The sequence below is a fragment of the Anolis sagrei genome, chromosome 2, assembly GCF_037176765.1.
Source record: "Anolis sagrei isolate rAnoSag1 chromosome 2, rAnoSag1.mat, whole genome shotgun sequence".
NCBI lineage: Eukaryota > Metazoa > Chordata > Lepidosauria > Squamata > Dactyloidae > Anolis > Anolis sagrei.
This window is the reverse complement of record NC_090022.1, coordinates 70,708,213-70,721,959: the sequence shown is the minus strand read 5'-3', so window position 1 is coordinate 70,721,959 and position 13,747 is coordinate 70,708,213. Positions and strand designations below refer to the sequence as shown.

General features: G+C 39.7%; 1 protein-coding gene across 2 annotated transcripts in view; it reads left to right on the top strand.

The window, feature by feature from the left end:
* The window catches only part of TEX264 (testis expressed 264, ER-phagy receptor), a 189,196-nt gene that overhangs the window by 56,493 nt on the left and 118,956 nt on the right, over positions 1-13,747 (top strand). The window lies entirely within an intron of this gene.

Sequence of the window (13,747 nt, the reverse complement as noted above, 5' to 3'; positions counted from 1 at the left end):
GTACCTCTGGGCGCTTTGTTTAAGAATCTTTGTGTCTGGACATTTTGGGGCAATATATCCTTGTAAGGAGCTGTGGATGCACAAAATTATCTCCTAGATTCACTGAAGTTGATCAGCCCTGTATAAAATGTTGCATATATAATAGTTATTTCCTGGAATTAAATAGGGAAAAGGTAGTAGCACTCGTAATAACCCTACACTAAGGCTAGACTTGTTTGATGTTTACTGTGGCTCATCTACACGGACAAAAAAAATCAAACACCATACTCACCTCAGAGCTTCCTTGATCTTGGCATATAGTGTCTGTCCTTTTTAACACTGATAATATATATTTTAAGGTATTAATGTGATGTGCAAAAATTCACTTTTTGCTTTGCAGTTTCCAAGAAAATCCAGTCTCTGTGTTGCAATCTAGATTGGTGTGTTTTTGTAGGAGGGAATGGGAACTGGGTGATGGGTAGCAAGCATTACCACTGTTGTTTATATGTCCAGTGCTACTTGCTGAGATATATGCTTTGGAATATTATGGTACTTCATTTTTTGTGAACCCCACAATTCTTATTTGGATTTGGGGAAGTTACTCATAAGTAAGTCAGTGATCAACCCCCCTCCCCCCACAAAACCTATGCTGCCAATATATTCTCCTTGCCAGGTGAAACTCCTGTTATGGATTCTTCTCTGGTTCTGGTGGCTACAAATCACTCTCATCTGGCTCCTGAGCAATAGGATGGTCACAGGGGTTGAAGGTCTGCTGCTAGTGGCAGCAGCAGCTCCTCCAGCCTCTTGGGAGCTGGAGAAGAGGAGCATATTGCTGGAGCCAGTCAAGGAGCCAATCTAAGGTGTAGCATGGTGGTGGTAGTAAACCACTTGTTCCTGAATAAACCTCTAAAATTGTGTTGATTTGAATTTGGAGTGTGAACAATAATGCAGTTTCAAAATATTATATTACAAGTAGGTGTTACACCAATGGGGCAAATTCCAGTCTGAATTATAGCTGGGTTATCTTGGTGGTATAAACAAGACATCTGTATGACAGAAGCTTGTATTTTCTTTCTTGTAATCTTCGTCTTTTCCAGAGAAAGATTTTTTTTGTAACCATTCCCCTAGCTATCTCAAAAGAGTTAGGGGTGATTTCTTGTTAAATATGTTTGAAATAAACAGTTGCTTGAATTCATTCTTCAAAGATTTCTCAGTGTGATATTGAAAGGGCGAGGGTGAGGACGAACCAGGCCTATGTGTTTCTGTTTGAAAGGAGTATCTTCAGTCTCCCACTTACCTTCAGGACATTACAAACATTTTCATTCATATCTCTTCCTGGACACAATAGGGCACGGCTGATTCTTATCTCCTCTCAGACCAATTCCCCATTGCAAACCTAACACTAAAAAGCACATCACTATAACATCTTATTGATTCTCACCAAAACATTTGCCCCTATTCCCTTGTAGCCTGCGAGAATGTATTGAGGTCTTTAAATGTTTGTGTCTGTCTTTGAGGGTAGCCATCCAATTATTTCCTATCTCAAAGTGTATCTGGACAGACATATTCTGGGAAAGAGTTATTTCTTTTGGAAGGGAAAGGCTGAGATCTTAGACATGTACATAGCTCTGTAGCTACAGCTGTCAAACTTTCACTTTGTTCCCTTCAACACAGTTGTATAAAATCCACATTGAACTGAATTATATGGCAGTGTGGACTCAGATAATCTGGTTAAAAGCGGATATTGTGTATTATCTGGGTTATATGGCTCTGTGGAAGGACTCTTACTGGTGGAGAAGGGAGAGAAGGTGAGAGCTAGCCAAGTGTAGTGGTTTGGGTACTGGACTAGGACTCTGGAGACCGGGTTTCAAATCTCCAGTCAACTAAGGAAACCCCGTTGGGTGACCTTGCAAATTATACATTGTCAGCCTCAAGAAAAGAGCCCCCGGTGGCGCAGTGGGTAAAAGCACTGAGTTGCTGAGCTTGTTGATCGAAAGGTCGTAGGTTCGATTCCGAGGAGCGGCGTGAGCTTCCGCTGTCAGCCCTAGCTTCTGCCAAACTAGCAGTTCGAAAACATGCAAATGTGAGTAGATCAGTAGGTACCACTCCGGCGGGAAGGTAACGGCGCTCCATGCAGTCATGCCGGCCACATGACCTTGGAGGTGTCTATGGACAACGCTGGCTCTTCGGCTTAGAAATGGAGATGAGCACCACACCCCAGAGTCAGACATGACTGGACTTAATGTCAGGGGACTACCTTTACCTTTACCAGCCTCAAGAAAAGACAAAGTCTAGCTGAACAAATCTCACCAAGAACATCTTGTGATAGGTTAACCTTAAGGTTGCCATAAGTCAGAAATTGCTGACAGACACACAATGACAAGGGATGGAGGGGAAGCAATCAAGACTATAGAAAACCAGCTGGAGGGGAGAAACTGAGTGAGCCCCCTTTTTTCTTTCCCCCAGGACCTCAGAGCAGCTGGATCTTTGTCCTATAAATTGCTTCTCCACCTCACTTCCTTATTAAGAAAGAGCAGCAGATGCTCATCCTGGGTCTTGAAAGCTACCAGGAATGAGAGGTTTTTGGATGGAGTGCAAATATAGGAGAATAGCTGTTTGCACGCTGTCCAAACTGAGATTTAACATGATATTGGCCAAGGATGGTTTAAAGGCTAATGTGAATCAATTAAATATGGTATCTAGTTTGGCAACAGTCATTCTCAGGCACCCCCCTCCCCAGTTTAGAATGCAGGAAATATTAAAGGCAAAGAAATTAACAAGCATTGGAATGCAATGTAATTAATTGCTAATTGATAAAGATAGGTCATGAGTGAGAAAACTTTAGCTAATGAATAAAATGAAGTATTCTCCTTTTCCCTTGCCTTTTAAGCAGAAACATAGCTGATTATGTGACAGCTACATGTATGTAATGTTTGAAGTAAAAGGGCTGCTTTCATAGTAGGATTTATTGTAGAAATACCATGACTCACGTATTCAGAGTTTATAAAAGATTCACATATTAGTAATCCTCCTTTGCTTTTCTGATACTATTTCTGCCTTTTTAAAAATGAATTTTTGCGAATGATATGAGAGTAACACAGTCACCACAGATAGTTACTCTTAGCAACACACTGTATTTTGAAGATTTGTGATGTGATATGGTAGTGATAAAGGTAGGCACGTAGAACAGATCATAACTCAGCACGTGTTCATTTTTGCAGTGGGTACCATTTTATCATCAGTACATTTATTTTTAACATGTGAACTTTTAGAGAGCACTACAGCATATACCCAAGTATTTTTAAAACAAACAAACAAAGAAAATGGTTGAAATACCATGTAATTGAAGTAGCACAGTGCCTTTTAATGCTATATTTGAATGTGCATTTTGAAAGGGTGGCTAAAAGCCCTTCCCAGTCACTGTTGTTTTAGTAAGGTATTTAGAAAAGTAATATGAATGTCTATCTCATTTTTTAAAACATTACCACTAAACTGGCGGGGACGAGAGACAGGGCCTTCTCTGTGGTGGCCCCTCGGCTGTGGAACACCCTCCCCATGGACATAAGATCAGCTCCGACGTTAATGGTGTTTCGAAGAAAATTAAAAACCTGGCTGTTTGAACAGGCATTCAGATAAACAGTGCAATGAATACGATGAATATAGGAACGGAATTATAGACGACGAGTTGGATCACAATTCTAGTTACGAGACGCTATTGTGTTGTTATTGATGTGCCATTACTTGTATATTATGCTCTCATGGTTTTAAATTGTTATTGCTATTTTGATATGACTGTCTTTTTGCTCTGTTGTGAACTGCGTTGAGTCGCCTACGGGCTGAGAAACTGCGGTATACAAGCAAAGTAAATAAATAAATAAATAAATAAACCCTTGTAATGATATACCCATCAGAAGAATACCAATAGTTTATCATAGCATTATAAGAGCACATTATGCTGTAGGAGAGCCAATGAGTATAGTGGTTTGAATGTTAGACTAGGACTCTGAAAAATCCCTGTTTAAATCACTATCTGTGATTGTACAACTACTGTATCTCTCTCTATGAACCATCAAGGAGGCTAAGATCATCTGAGGAGGCTGTTTAAATACATTGGGCGATCCTAGACAAATTGTACTTTCGAAGGCTTAAGAGAAGGCAATAGCAAACTTCCTTTCAATAAATCTTGTCAGAAATGCACTATGTAAGGGTTGCCGTAAATTGTAGTCAACCTGAAGGCAGAGAACAAGAATTTCACTGCATACTCCTATTATACAATACAAATTCCCTTTAGAACAATCCTTTTAGGACACTGCCAATAAACAATGTAGCTAGTTTTTTGGAATTTAGTTTATTTATTTCATTGTTTAAATGTTTATGTCCCTCCCTTAATCCTGAGTCCATGTGAAAACTGCACCCATGAGAAGAATAGCAATAGGGACATTGAATTGAGTGGGACATAGTGGGATGTAAACAGAAAATGCATAATATTCTCTGATAATGAGGGAAATTCAATTATAATTTCCCTGGAACCTTACACAGGAGAGCCAAAATTGATTAGCTAGGAAATCATGTTATGAAGATACCCATGGGCGAGCAGAAATTACAGTGAGTTCAAATGACGCTTTTTTTTGTGATTTGCAACTGGTTTTAGAAATGGTAGCAGTCCAGATATAATTATTTTGCACTTGGTTGCAAATATTTTGTTTATTCATTTGGCATACTTGATTGTGCTAAATGTTGGGCAATAGTCCCGTTCTTTTGGAAATCTGAATTATTGCTCGATTCTGTTTGGTCTTCTTCTGAGGATTAACACTCAAATATTTGCCTATGACTCCATGATCTATGGCCTCTTCTACACTGCCATATAAAATCCAGGTTATGTGCTTTGAACTGGATTATATGGTAGCGTGGACTCATATAACCCTGTTCAAAGTGGATAATGTGGATTTTCTGCTTTGATAATCTGGATTATATAGCAGTGTAGAAGGGGCCTGTGTTAGAGGCTGTGCTATGTGGACCTGCAACATCTCGAGCAGGTTGATTAATTTGAAGCATAATGTAAATATTCATGTATAAGTTAAGAAATATTAGTGAAAATGGACACAAATTCCGACTTTACTTATCTATGGTCAATGTAAATACTCTATCTTCAGTCTTGTTTTTTTTATAAAAAGGAACCACCCTTTTCTTTGTGTATAGTGACAAAAAGCAAGAGTTTAGTCCACCCAGGGAGAACTGGAAAGAAGCACCAACTTCCTTAAGTGTGCCCCACATATTGCACATACCTGCCAGAATTTAATAAGTTCTTTGGCATTGTTTTCCTTTGTTTCATCTTTTATGTCCTTTATTACATAATCCTAATTTTTACCTTCAGAAGGGTCACCAAAGAAAAACACAGTGTTTTCTGTTGGTCCTGGGAGTTCTGTGTGGGAAGTTTGGCCCAATTATATCGGTGGTGGGGTACACAATGCTTTTTGATTGTAGGTGAACTACAAATCCCAGTAACTACAAACACCATCTCTGTTCATATTTGGGCATATAGAGTATTCATGCCGAGTTTGGTCTAGGTCCTTCATTGTTTGAGTCCTCAGTGCTCTCTGGATGCAGGTGAACTACAACTCCAAAACTCAAAGTCAATGCCCACCAAACCCTTCTAGTTTTCTGTTGGTCATGGGAGTTCTGTTTGCCAAGTTTGGTTCAATTCCATCGTTGGTGAAGTTCAGAATGCTCTTTGATTGTAGGTGAACTATACATCCCAGCAACTACAACTCCCAAATGACAAAATCATAATTTTTTGAGTAATGGTCTCTCCTTGTGTAGTGAGATGTTGTGTTGCCAAATTTAGTGTGATTTTTGTTCATTGGTTCTTTTGTTTTTAAGGTACTCATTATGCACAGAGCATTTGTAGATAGATAGATAGATAGATAGATAGATAGATAATTATACTGACCCAATAACACAGTATGTCACAGCAAACGAGATATATATGCTGGATTTCGTATCATAAAATCACATGTCGAACACTTCCCAAGTCTAGGACTGTGTATTATTATTATTATTATTATTATTATTATTATTATTATTATTTTGTCCCTGACTATTGGTAAATCTCCAAGCTATGTGGTATGTTGTATTTGATAGCATAGATGGCAGATAAGGGGTGAAGGAAAACAGAATAATTTTCTAAATGTATGGTTGCTTTATGGTTCAGAGATGACATTTTGATGCTCCAGGAAAGGTCCTGGAGAGTGCATCTGTCACACAAGCAGTGAAAACATTGAAGCTAAAGAAGAGAGCTACAGATTGTGTTAGGAACACCTGGTAGCTTTTTAATGAGAGCTGCTTTTCTAGAGTTTTAAAAATAAATGCAAAATCCAGGCTGTTTACGTTTTTTTCAAACTGAATGAAGATTTTTATGATGAAACTTTCCTCTTTTAAGCACTATATCAGATAAACGTTTACTAAGCTCATCGTTGCTTTGTATGTGCCTGTGTGCCTCTCTCTTAGGAACTTGAAACTGGAGATTTTCCAGCAGATTTCAGTCCCAGAGTTTCTGTGAGGCAGCGCAAGATGAGAATAAGAAAGAGACAAGCTGAGACTGATGTGGCATAACCAGTCTTTGGGGCAATGAAAAAGATTCTTGATAAAACATTGGAGTTTCTTAGTCAGTTTGTTATTTGACACCTATCCTTCAGTACATATTAAAGAAAAGTGATGTGTTTCCTGTTCTTTTTGGATTTGCAGCTGAAACACAGACTTCTGATATGTATGAGAAAGAATGACTAAAATTAGCTAAACTGGTCTTTCAGGCCCTTCCACACAGCCATATAACCCAGAATATCAAAGCAGAAAGATCTCACAATATCTGCTTTGAACTGGATTATCTGAGTCCACACCGCCATATATTCCAGTGTGGAAGGGACCTCAGTGCATTGTTCTGAGAGTTATCACTCTCTCCCAAAAATGATAGTAGTGAATGGAGTAGGGCTTAGTGACTGAGTGAGGGCCCTTCCACACAACACTATATCCCAAATTATCAAGGCAGAAAATCCCACATTATCTGCTTTAAACTGGAATGTAGGGAAGTGTGGACTCAGATAACCCAGTTCAAAGAAAATATTGTGGGATTTTCTGCCTTGATATTCTGGGATATAGGGCTGTGTGGAAGAGCCCTGAAAGGCTATTTGTTGTTTCTTCACCATCTTCTGGTTACAAATTCTCCTAAAAGTGATAATATTTACTTTTTAAAAAAAACCCTATATTTGTACTATTCTTTTTGCGTTCTTTTGAATTTATTTTGTTTTGTATATTTTATTAGACATACTAAGTCCCATTATTGAGAGAAAGGAAGCGAGCCACCTTTGAGAAACTGCCCAGCTGTAACCTCTCCCCCCGCCGCCCCCTAGAACAGTCAGTTCTGCCAATGCATCTTGTTCCTGGCATGGAGCTGTTTTTCCTTTTCTTTTTCTTCAGCTGCTTTTAGAAATATATGGCAGTTTGACATGGCAGCTAGAGACCAGGCTTGTCACCAGTCAACCCCTTTACGCTTGTCATTTCACCCAAGTTTGCACCTGAGTCCTCCAAAGTGTCAGGTTGTTGTTTCTTGTGGGCCACTGGGAGCCCTGCGCTTCTTTCCTCTTCACATGCCAGAGCAGACTTCCGAGACGGCGGGAGGCCAGCTTTCCTGAGGCATCACTCCTGAATTGGAGATGTTCTCGCATCTTCTGGCTGGTGTGGCAAACAGCATATGCTCCCCTGGCACCTGTTGGAGAGGCAGGCAATGAAAGCAAGAGAGAAAGTTTCACAGAAACAGGTGACCTGTGCACATTTTCTGATGGGAATATGTGTTGCCATGGAGACAGCTTCTCCAAATAGCTCCCCTCCGCCTCCCCTAAGCAACTCGGGCGCAAGCAAGACTTTTTTTTTTTGCAGTGTCTGGTTTGAAAAGATTCTCTTAATGAGAGTCGTAGGTCAGGCGAGCTGAGCGAAGGAGACCCCCTTTCTGCTTCTTTGTCCCTGCGGGATCCGCGGTGGAGGCAAAGGGGCTTATAAGAAAGGCAGCTCTTCAAAAGGTCCCTGTGTTGGAGATGAAACACAGGCCCCGGTTGCTTTTTTCTGAGCAAGGGATTTGTTTCAAATGGATCAGCTCTGTTCCTCAGCAAGCAACTTAGCAACCCATTTAAAAATGGAAGGGAATGGAAAAAAAAGCAGACAAAAGAAGAAGAGGCTGTCAAGGTGGAGGGATGGAGAAAGGAGGTGCTGATGTCTGAGGGCAGCAGAAGATGAGCAGCAAGATGAAATTGGCATGGGAAAGGGATGGGAGGTTTGAAAGAGAAAAACTTATGATCTTAGTGAAAGACAATGGAGGATTACAAAGGAGAGTTGAAAGCTAGCTGAAAAACATTCCAAAATGGGTTAGGATGGTAAAAATGGGGAAATGGAAAGTTAGGGGCATATGAATAGTCAGGCAATTGGTCCATCTAGCCTAATAGTATAAACAGAGACTGGCACTAACTCTTCATATAGGGGCTGCAGGTGGTGCAACAGGTTAAACCGTTGAACCACTGAACTTGCTGACCTGAAGGTCGGCACTTCAAATCTGCGGGATGAGATGAAGTCCCACTGTTAGCCCCAGCTCCTGCCAACCTAGCAGTTCGAAAACATGCAAATGTGAATAGATCAATAGGTACTGCCTCAGTGGGAAGGCAAACAGGTGCTCCAAGCAGTTATGCTGGCCACTCAACCAGGAGGTGTCTATACACAATGCATGCTCCTTGGCTTGGAAATGGAGATGAACACCTCCACCAGAGCAGGAAGTTGAGCACTACTTCCAGAAGCCGGAGATGAAGGGAGAAGCCTTTGCCATTGTATTTGTCTGTGAATATCTGTGAATTTCTGAATGCTTGCCTGTGTTTGTGTTTGTATATAGTAGGCTTGGTTGATTCCCCCCTCCCAGTTCAAAACTTGTTTCAGATGTAGGGGGCGCTGGTGGTTCGATTCTAAAGTCACTTCTGAATTTTTCCAAACAAAAATTCAAAACTTCCAAATCACTTTGTTAATGTGGACACACATGCGCAATAGAAAAAACTTCAGAGGATTCGCCCTTCCTCATTTTTAGACCAATCCTGATGAAGCTTGCTACGGTGGTAGAACACACGGAGCACAGTTAGCTTGCCAAATTTCATAACCTTTGACTTCTTTGTTGATTTTTGGCGAATTTTCAAAGTTTTTATAAAAAACATTTTTAATCATAAAGAAAATCTGTTCCTGGTTTGAAAGTGTCATTTCCTGTTTCATTGGGTGGTCTTTACTTTCAAAGTAGTTCTACTCCAGAAACTGTATTAAATTGGTGGAGAACAGAAATCATAGTACAGCAGACCCCATCAAGGGACATCTAGACTGACCCCTTTCTTCTGGGCAGAAAGGCACCATCCAAACTCTCCTGACATCCATTTGCTTCCTCTACTGAGTTGGAGGGGACCCTCAAGACACATCCACCCATTTATTCCTATTTGCAGATGCAATCAATCATTTTATTTTATCATTACTTACTGACTGTAAAGAGTTGGCTGGCTGTGGCTGGCTATCCCAGTGCCTTGTTCATGGCAATCAGATAAAAGGCAAACGATTGTTTTTAAAGCAGTTTATGTTCTCTTGGCTTTGCAAAAGTTGCCTATTGCTTTGCTGGCTTCTTTAGACACCTTTGTAGATTCAACCAGTTTATTTTATATTTAGACGAAGACTGCTACAGACAGCAACTTTGGGTCCTTCAGCCATTTTGGCTACTGAGCAGCAAGGCAATGTGGGAAATGTAGTTTAACAGCAGGGCCTTTTGCAATCTTTACCATTGAGGGCCTGGCCTTCAAAAACTACTACAGTTAAAGATGGCTGTGAATAGCCACGCCCACTGCTTCCCTCTTTGCATCACCTGTGACATGAAAGGCATGAGATTTTAAAAATTCCCTTGACTTTACCAAAGTTGCTTAATGGTTGTGAAAATTAAAATAACCTTGGGAGACATCTGAACATTATATATTTCCAAAAAATAAAAGATAAGTAGTTCAAATTCAAATTCCCCCTACCTTTCCTGCATGATTCAAAACTGCTTCAGATGTCAAAATTCACAAGTTTTTTCCAACTTTCAGACTCTTCCGAACAAACCTATACAACCCTAGTATATACTGTAACCCTCTCTAAGTCCCCTTGGGGAGATAGGGTGGAATATAAATAAAGTGTTGTTGTTGTTGTTAGTGTTGCAATGTTTGCAGAAAGACATCATAAACAGCTGTGGCATCATGTATTTAATCCAATCTAGTATCATTGGTTAGTAAGAAACTGCTTAGAGCTGCTTCCTTCACATAATTTGACAATGTGCCATCTATGTCCAAACACTCTACAGGCATCTGAGTCAAAATTTATAGACATCAGTTGGCCATTTGCAGTTTAGCACATGCCTGTCCCTTTGGGTTTTTCACTGTTCTGAAATTCATGGCAATTCTTAGCTGAAAGAATATGTGAAAACCTCAATTTTTAGTTAAATGCATTTTGAAGTACATATTTTTGTGTGAAATTTTGTGATAGAAATACAAACTGCTAATGTATCATACCATTATGAATGAAATACATGGAAAGGCTGGACCAGTAACATCCCCCCCCCCCCCTCAGAAAGGTAAGGTATCTAATATGCTGAAATTGCAATTATGTGGCACCACTGTAAAAATGAAAATAAAGGTGTAGTTCCTCTACTTGTGGTCCGTGGACCCAGGTTAAAACTCTTAGTTTAATCAGTTTTCAATCTTTTGTATGTTTTAGCAGGCTTGTTTTATTTCCATTTACATAGTAGATTTTGAGGTTTCCTGGTTTTGAGGAAAGGGCAGAGTGTAAATTAACAGCAAAAAGAAAAAAGTGGTGATGGCCAATGCATCTTCAAGCATATAGAGATGTTACCACTTTTCTGACAGTTTAAATTTTAATCTAGAAATTTTGGGCCATGAAACTCTAAAACAGGATTGCTATAGACCTCACAACCTCTGAGGATGCCTGCCATAGATGCAGGCAAAGCATTAGGAGAAAATACTTCTGGAACATGGCCATATAGCCCAAAAAACTTACAGCAACCCAGTGATTCCGGCCATTAAAGCGTTTGACAGTAATATTCCATTTTATCAAGTTGAGACATCTATTTGCATATTATGTAACATATTCTACTTAAGTGAATAACTCTATTTTACAATCTAATTATGCAAATTAGGCACATTAATTGTTGGACTTTTTCTTCCACTATGTTTCAAACCTCATAGCATCTTTGCAGTTACAAATGATATGACAAAACTAATGCATAGTAACATTTAAAGTGCCAGACTTGGAGATCCAGGTTCAATTCTTTGCATGGTCATGGAATTTATCATACCATTACTTCTCAGCAAACCTACCTAATGGGACTACTATTAGGGAAATGGAAACTGCATGAAGTATACATGAAGTATGCTGAACAAATGAAATAACAATAACGTTAACATTTGCCATAAACAGACACCTCCAGTGGAATTCTCATCCGATCACTATTTTTTTTGCCATCCTTTTATCAGTGATCCATGCAAATTCCACAGGAAGTCCCTAAGAATGGTTGCCACCTGATTCACATGATCTGATTGATTCACATGATCTTTCTTCATTGAATCATAGGGTAGGAAGAGACCACGAGGGATATGGAGTCAACCTCATTCTACCATGCAGGAACACACAATCAAAGCATTCCTGACATATGGCCATCTAGCCTCTACTTAAAAACCTCTAGAGACGGAGACCCCACGAAACTCCGAGACAGCATATTCCACTGCTGGACAGCTCTTTCCATCAGGAAGATCTTCATAATGTTTAAGTAGATTTTTTCCCCTGCAAACTGAATCAGAAAAATAGTCATTATAAATAAAAACAGTCTAGGGTTGTTGTAGGTTATTTCAGGCTATATGGCCATGTTCTAGAGGCATTCTCTCCTGACGTTTCGCCTGCATCTATGGTAAGCATCCTCAGAGGTAGTGAGGTCTGTTGGAACTAGGAAAGTGGGTTTATATATCTGTGGAATGACTAGGGTGGGACAAAGACAATACAAAAAAAGCCTTCGACAATACAAAAACAGTCTACTTTGACTGTCTTTCATCTTACAGATTTTTCATCAAAATGTACATGCTAAGCAGCTTGTATATGGTAGGTTGTTTAAGTTCCCACGCAATTATTGTTTGCTAATGCCAGTTAAACTGATGATAAATTTTTACTATACTTTTTGTGTTTTAATTTTCTCTCACTTGTTAATTACACCCTCCCATCCCTGCCATAGGTATTGATATTTGTCAACTGTCCATACATCTGATGACGTGTGTTGCAGTCCATAACAGTTTATATCAGATATAACTTGATTGTTCAGGGTATTTAAAGGACTGTTCCTTAGTCCTTTATTTTGTGCACTTGTTGCCACCCTTTTTTTCTTCTTGCCCTCATTCTCACATCTTTCTCACTTCCTCCCCTGGCTTGCATCTTCATGGTGAACTCTTCAGTTGCTTATTGTGGTTCACCATTCATACAACTTTTCCCCTTCTCCCTCCCTGCCCAGTGATGCACACTGTGATGAATTCCCTACCTGTTAGGCTAGGAAAAGCCTAGGAAAGTAGGCCCAGGAAGTTCGGCAGCCATTTTGGAAAGGAAGCCAGGGGCATCCATTTTAAATCTCATTTCCTGAAGGGGGCGTGCTCAGGAACAGCTTGGAGAGAAATGAGGGGAATTAGTGATTGGCTGGGAGAGAGTGGGTGGAGCTTAACTTGGAAAAGGGAAAAAATAACTTTAAGGGTATGTTTTAAAACCCTGTCAGCTGAGATTGAGTCTGGTTTTCAGAGAAGAAAGAGTTAGGAGTTAGGAGTGGAGAATAGTGAGGAAGCCTGACGTTGGTCAGTTAGCTAATAGAAATAGCTTGTGAGAAGATTTTACAGCTATTAGTGAAGATAGCTGGTGGAAGAGTGAAGAGATAGATCCAGGAAGGGACTACCTGTGATGGAGTTTAGAATTACTTTCAGAGAAGAAATCCTGTCAGTAATTTCTGAAGGGAGAGAGGAGTGTTACTTGCAACTAAGTTTGAACTGCTTAAAGAAACCACACACTTTTAAGTCAATACTTCAGAACAGCTAAGCTTAGTGCCTGTTTTGTTCAAGTTCTCTAAAATAAACATCATTGTTTTATTGTTCACAACATCTGTCTCACGTCTGCCTCTGTGGGTGAAGTTTTAAAAGCAGTTTCCTGTAGCAATCAAAAGTCTAATGGTGGCAGTGTATATTTTAAAAGAGTAATCTTTTCAGTGTTACCTCAAAACACAAGCCTGAGTGCTAATCCAGCATACACATGCCCAAGATACTTCAAGTAAGCCAGGGGCTTAAGTTTGGTGGATGCCAGAGTGTTTTCAAAAGGTTTTCTGGCCAGAAGCTTGTTACAACATTATAGCTATTGATTTTAAATTACCTTAGGCCGCTTTCCATTATAAGGGATGTACAAGTGCTGGGATTTACACTTAAATAATCCCGTATCTTTTACAAGTGGTTGTTAGCTGGTGGGATTTTATTCCCAAATAAAGCCTCTATCCTTTATAAATGGTGTCAATCTGTGGGATTTATACAACAAATAAGCCCTTATCTTGTTGTTTTTCTCACAACCAATTGCATACCACTCCTACTTCCACCCTCATTTCACCTCACACCTTTACAGCAGATGTCTCTCTTGCTTC